The sequence below is a fragment of the Mchenga conophoros genome, linkage group LG1, assembly GCF_057382185.1.
Source record: "Mchenga conophoros isolate Kocher_MC1m ecotype Shallow Benthic linkage group LG1, M_conophoros_male_GT1.1, whole genome shotgun sequence".
Taxonomy (NCBI): Eukaryota; Metazoa; Chordata; class Actinopteri; order Cichliformes; family Cichlidae; genus Mchenga; species Mchenga conophoros.
Window position 1 is genome coordinate 9799807 of NC_140526.1, and position 6757 is coordinate 9806563.

Consider the following 6757-nt stretch of genomic DNA (forward strand, 5'->3'; position numbering starts at 1 on the left):
CGTGAAAATCGGAATAGATGTAAACCCTTTATTTTCTTTTTACATTTATCTTTTATTGTAAGGGAATTTAGATCTTAATCCTACAATGGAAATCACAAAAGCAAGAAAACATGACTGTTATTATCTTTATTATCCAATATGCATTTATTATTTACATGCAATGCAATACAACGCAAGATGATCACTAAAATAATGGTAAACATCTGGCTGGCTAGTAGCTAAGACACTTATTTATAACTTGGTATTTGCAGGGTGGTGCATTGATTAGCACTATTGTCTCAGAGCAAGAAGGTCCTGGATTTGAGCTTACTGGTGAACTAGGGCTTTTCTGTGGGGGATTTTGCATGTTCTAGCTGTGCCTGCAAAGGTTCTCGCCATGTACTCTGGTTTCCTCCCATGATTAAATGGTTGGTTGAATGGGGTAGTCTTAACTTATCTGGCAGAAAAGTCTGTTTTTGGCAGATGACCTTTGCCAGATGAGCGTGAATGACTGTCTATCTTTCTGTGTTAGCTCAGTGATGGCCCCCAACTTGATCCTGAATGGATAAATAGTGGAGAAAATTACTTATTGACTTGTATGGTTTACTTATTTGCTGCTGGCATATAACCAGAAAAATGCAATGTTTTCCTTTTCTGAAAAAGAAATTCAATTTAATACTATGTGATAAATACATTGTCTTAAAAGCTCCAGTATAGCATATCTTACAGAGAAAATAAAATTACTGATCACTATTTATGATCCTCCATCAACAAAAGGCCAAAAAAATCCACCAAGTAATAAGGCACCAAGGGATACAGAAGTTGGGGAATAAATAACCAAATATATGGTTTATTGACAATATTTTACTATATTTTGCTTTAAAATAATCCAAACATTCAAATTAAACACATTTTTTTAATCTCTCAAAGAAAAAGTATTGCTATTTCCACTGGTTACCAAATACCAGTGGAAATAGCAATATTTCCACTGGTATAGAGAACCACAAATGTTCTCTAAAAAAATTTAGAGAACATTTGTGGTGACAATACACCCAATATAGAAGTCTCTTCTTTTGGCAAAACAACCTCATCCAACAATCCAACAGAAAGTGCAGAGTGACGTGCCCCATATGACGCAGAGAAAAAGCCAGACCCAATACACATCTACCTGTCTGCTACACTCACGCACACATAAGTGTTTTCCTGCAGTTATCCACTCATACAAACTACTCTTGGTAAACACACAGAACACGTTAGATGAGATGGGAGTGTTGAGGGGGGAATAAGTTATATATGTGCAAATTCATAGACAGACACACACTCCCACACACACAGACCTCGGCCCTGTTCAACCAGGCAGCAGAATCCCTGGCCCCTGTCATTCATTAGTTTACAAAAGCTGTGTGAAGCAGACATGAGGTCACTGTGCTGCTTTAAAGAAACACAGGCAGTGTATTAGAAGGTAAAGAGCATCTGACTGGGACCAAGACAGAATACTTATTAACCCGGTCAATGAGTGTTGCTATTGTGTCTCCTCTCACCTCTGTCAAGGAGGAGCGGCACAGAACAAGATGTTGGGTGTGTGAAGGGCCAGACAGGTCAAATCCTTTCCAGTGCCCTGCTGAATTATATCTCCCTGATACTTTGAGAACAGACTGCTCCGTTCCAGACTGTGCAAATATGACCACTGATCTCAAACAATTTATGCAACAATGCAAAGTTATTCTTAGAAGGTGTAATATGTAGCCCGACGCATAGATATACAAATGTAAGCAGTTCCAAGGCATAGGCACACAAACAGAGACGCACATTTGTCATGGTTGGTTGCTGAGTCAGTGTGTGAGATTGCTGGTGTATGAAATGAGGGGAGTACCTTTCATTTCCTCCCCCTGGTTGTCCTCAACTGCCAGCAGGAGTATGTATGCCTCCCCTTCGGCTGTGCGCGTCATGGCTGTGACTCAGAGCTATGAGCGCAAACAGGAAGGATGCCGACTGCTGTGAAACACTCAAATAGGATTAAAACTAAAAAGAAGTGGAAAAGTAAAAAGTGAGATAACAAAGGTCTAACTGGAGCAAAAGCTGCCACAAATACATAGGGCTGAACACCTGACATGTGTGAGTACACAAGTACTTCCATGTTTGCACATAGTCTCACGCACATGTACACACACATTCACACATGCACACTAAGTCAAACAAAAAAGCCACACACACACTTCCTGTCAAGGTGAAGTAAAAAGAGTTCAAAGGTGTGATGGAGTGTGACTGGGGGTGCGACTAAGACATGAGAGGTGGACAGATAGAGAACGGATGACAGTAAGAAAGACAGACAAAGAAGAAGAGGGACAAAACATGATGCAGTGGAGTTGGTCAGATGCCGTCACTCACCTCTGTCCTCACCTGGTAACTTTTCTGTCACCTCATGCCATCACCTTGTCGCCCCATGTCTGTGCCACCTTGTCACCTATCCCCTTAGCAACTGAGCCTGTCAGCCTGTTGTCATGCGACCAGGTTCACCTCTGACCTTTTGTTTCTTTCATACACGCTACAGAGGAAAAAGGCGAGGCATGGGAGGGAGGGCAGTTATGTCCGGACATGCCTATCACCCTAGATCACAAGCCACCGACATAAATGCTACAGGGGCCTACGATTTATGAGGGTTTGTAATATTGAGGGTGCCCCCCCCCTCCTTTAGTCCTGTTACTAACGCACGGGTAGGATGTCTGGTCAAGTCACACACATTCGCACACGAGCACGCACACACATGCAAATCCCATTAAAATTGAAATTGCAGAGGCCCCTTTCTCTGAAAAGAACTGTCGCTATAGTATGTCTATGTGTTTTTGTATGGGGGTCTTTTCACTTGTATATTGTTTATGTTTAATGAGAGGAGCAAGTCATTACTTGACAAATCAGACAAGCAAACAGGATTTCGTGGCTTATGCTGATGACAACAAACAAAGTAAAACTAAATATTTCTGTGTTAAAGACCACATCCTGATTATGATGCACCCGAACCCACACCTGGGATATGTCAGTGTTACCTGGGACTTTCAGTTATGTAAACAATCTCTCCTGTTGACTCTTGGTTTTTGTGGCCTGTGTAAATTCTGTGTTCTCATGATATTTAACGCATGGGAGACCACAGTAGCCCTGAGGTTAAAGAAGTGTGCAAAAGGCTGGAAATGTGCCTGTTCAAATATTGCTGAGGTGCTATTACATAAGGAAGTAAACCCCAAACCGCTGCAGTGCTGCTTTGTGGTCAAAACTAGAGCTCTTTAGTAGTACTAGAAAGTAGAATGTGAAAACAGGATGCAACAGTAAAGCATAGGATGACAAAACTGGTCTGTGTGATCCTGTTAACGCTGTCCAAATAAAAGATTTAAGAGATTAGAAATGCAAACATTATGATAGCGTCTTGATATATCATAATAAAGAAACACATATATTATCAGTGGGGAAGAAAATACCAAAAAGAGGAGGCTTTATATGTTTTGTTTTTACAGGAGGGAAGGGTCTGTTTTATTTAAAAGCCCCAAGTTCATATTTCAGGATTCAGTTACAAGGTTAATAGGAATTCACAAACAACTGTGACAACAACAGCATGTCTGTTTCTGTCTAAAACTCTCCACCATCACTCCGCCCTTCACTTTCTTCTAAACCATAACAAAATACAAAATGCTGATATGGCATAATCAGGGCTGTAGTCTCGGGGTAGTGTCAGTCTGTTCTCAGCCAATTATTTATCATGGGTTGAACAATCAGTGGTTTCATAGGGCGAAAAATGCAAAGGGAATACATACATGTGTGGTGGGACTTTTTTTAATGATGTGCACATCCAGCCTCAGCTTCACTGACGTGAATCTGCCTGTTGAAAGCTAGCTATAATTTTATGCCATTATTTTTGGCTAATCACAGCCCCAAGTGTAACCTTTTATGGTTTTATGTTATGAATATTTTACAACTTTATTAAGATTTCACTTACATTAAACCATCCTAAATTCTTTATGCTTTCTGTTGTTGAGTATTTCTGCTCAGACATTCTGTACCAACCCAGTACTATATCACCGAATTCTAAAAAATCATATTAAGAGCATATTTTAAATTTTACTCCTAATCCCAAAGCATTAAGTTTTGGATAGTGTCTTATTCGGTAATTTTAAAACCAGATCACAAAAAGCGACAAGTGAGCGCCCTGACAGAGACGAGCCAGTCTAAGTGCATTTAGACGGCAAAACAGAACCTTTTGCAGGGCTTTGAGCCAAGGAATGCATCATGAAAACAGAGCGCAGCAAGCCACACATGTCCAATCAGACGCCACGGAACATTACCCATAATCCTCTTGACAAATACATGCATCTGATACCATAACAACGCCCGACCAACACTTAGGAAGGGAGAGTGTGGGACTCATCCGTGGCAACACACCATAATTACAAAGAGATCCAGGGCTGACTAAGTTTAGAAGACCCAGTAAGCGACCCTCTTCCTCCTCCCCACTCCCCTCTTCACATGCTCCCACACTGATATTTAACAAAACATTAATCTTCTTGCCAGTGGCTCCAAAGAATACTGGTGATGTAGCTTCGGCACAGAGGCTGGGGTAATAGTAATTCCATTGTTCTGCCCTTTTATTTATGCCTTGGCTCTACCAGGCAGATGAGGTAAGTCTCTTTTTTCATGTTATTATTCAGAAGTGGTGATACATAAAGCCAGATTACACAAATGTCTCTCTGTTTCACAGCACCACCATCTCACACCTCCCTCTCCAACGCTTAATGCGTCCCCCCCCCCCTTCCCCCACCCCTCTACTGGCTTTCAATAGCACATTTCCCCTTTCTCCCCCTCTTTTCTAAATCACCCTCAACATTTGCATGTGAATTGCTTGTATATCTTCTTTTATATGATGCACCGACAACACTGGCTTTCGAAAAAGAGAGAGGAGGGAAACTGCCCCAACAACACCAACCCTCCTTCCACGCTACCCATGCCTCTCCTCCCACCTCTAACAGACACACACACACACACACACACACACACACACACACACACACACACACACACACACACACACACACACACCAACATCCCACCAAAAAAACAAGATGTTACTCTAACTCCCTTCCCGGGATTGGCATAGCAGCAGTTTCATTAAGAAAGCAGGGGAACAGTGCAGGTTTTATGATATGGAGACAAGTTCTTTTGTGCTCTCCAGAGACAAGCCCTCTGTCTGTCCATGTTACTGGGGCGATAATCCTGCTGGAATTTCTCCTAAGCACTTTTATTGACATTTTCAATTATCGCCATGCCAGGGCCCGGTAAATGGCATTTAAGGGGCCCCGTCATCTCCGTGTTGAATCATATTTGTGAATCAGACAGTGCTGGATTTGGACTCTGTTCTGTTTGCCTAAGGCTGGGAGGACAGTATGGAGGTCAGAGAAACTCTGGTGAGCCAGCAGTCTGGTATTAGCTGAAGACAGTGGGTAACCAGGCTTATCAGAGAGACCCAACACACAACTGCAAACTCACATAGACACATTTAAGCATGAACTCACAGAGTGAGGGGCAAACACGCGCTCACACACAAACTGACAGGCTCTACGAACCAAGCCTGCCTTGTAATTTACAACGTCAGCATGGGCTGTCCCTTTTTCAAAAAAAAAGAGCACATGGTCCAGACTCAGAAAACCAAACAGACAGGCTGACCTCCCCAGCACACAGTGCACAGGGTCAGACTTGTTTTCTCTTCACCTCTGACTAGATCCATTTACACAGACTCCAAAAGCACTCCACATCTTTGGCTTGGGTTACATACATCCCGGTAATAATTCAGAGATGTATTGCAAGGAGATTTGTTTTCTAGCCTCTCTCCCCCACGTTCTGTTTCACTGAGCTCTGCTTTGTTTCAAAAGTGGATCAACTTCAAAGTAGTGAAATGGACAGATTGATAGCTGAAGACAAATGCTGTTTCATAAGAGATAGAGTTTTTGATCCGATCACTCAGACGCCTTTTTGAAACAGAAGCTATAATGGGCTTAAATTATTTTCAACCTTTAAAAAGACAAAACAAAAACAAAAAAACAAAACTTGTTGCTTAAGGAAACAGCAGAGTTGTTTTGTGTCAGAGGTAACAGATAACATTACTAATGCTGCAATACTTTTGGGTTAATCTACGGTGACAAGTATGCGTTGTATAAGTGAGGGCTTGTTTTAGTGTGTAAATCAAAACCTGTGTTGTGTAATCACCTTTTAACAAGCGAGGCACTAATTTACCAGGTCAAATTTCTCGTGTACTTACAAACTCGGTTAAATTGTGATGTTGATAACACAACAGAAGCATGGCATGGATGATATTTGTCTGAACCACAGACGGGCTGAGAACAGCTGTTTACACGTCTCCGTGCCCCAATCCTTTCTGCCAAGCTGACATCATTCCTAGCATCTCCTCCTTCCTGTCTCCCTTTTGGATGGGCTCTGTTATGACAAGTTTAATTGTGGGTTGTCAAGCTATAACATTTTGGTAAATATTAGACTTGCCAAGAGCGTCAATAAGAGGAAATGGTCTTACTGTATGTTCTTCCCTCGGAAGCACAATGTGTGCCTTTGTAAGAAGATCGCCAAGAGGCATTTTGATACCCCACTTTTGTCTCTATGAGCCTGCATACAATCTAATACTCATTATGAACTGTAACCGTATGACTGTAAAACATTACTATAGCTAAACTTTTTAGCAAATGGAAAGATGTAGCCCTATGAACTTTATATGCAATGGAATTTG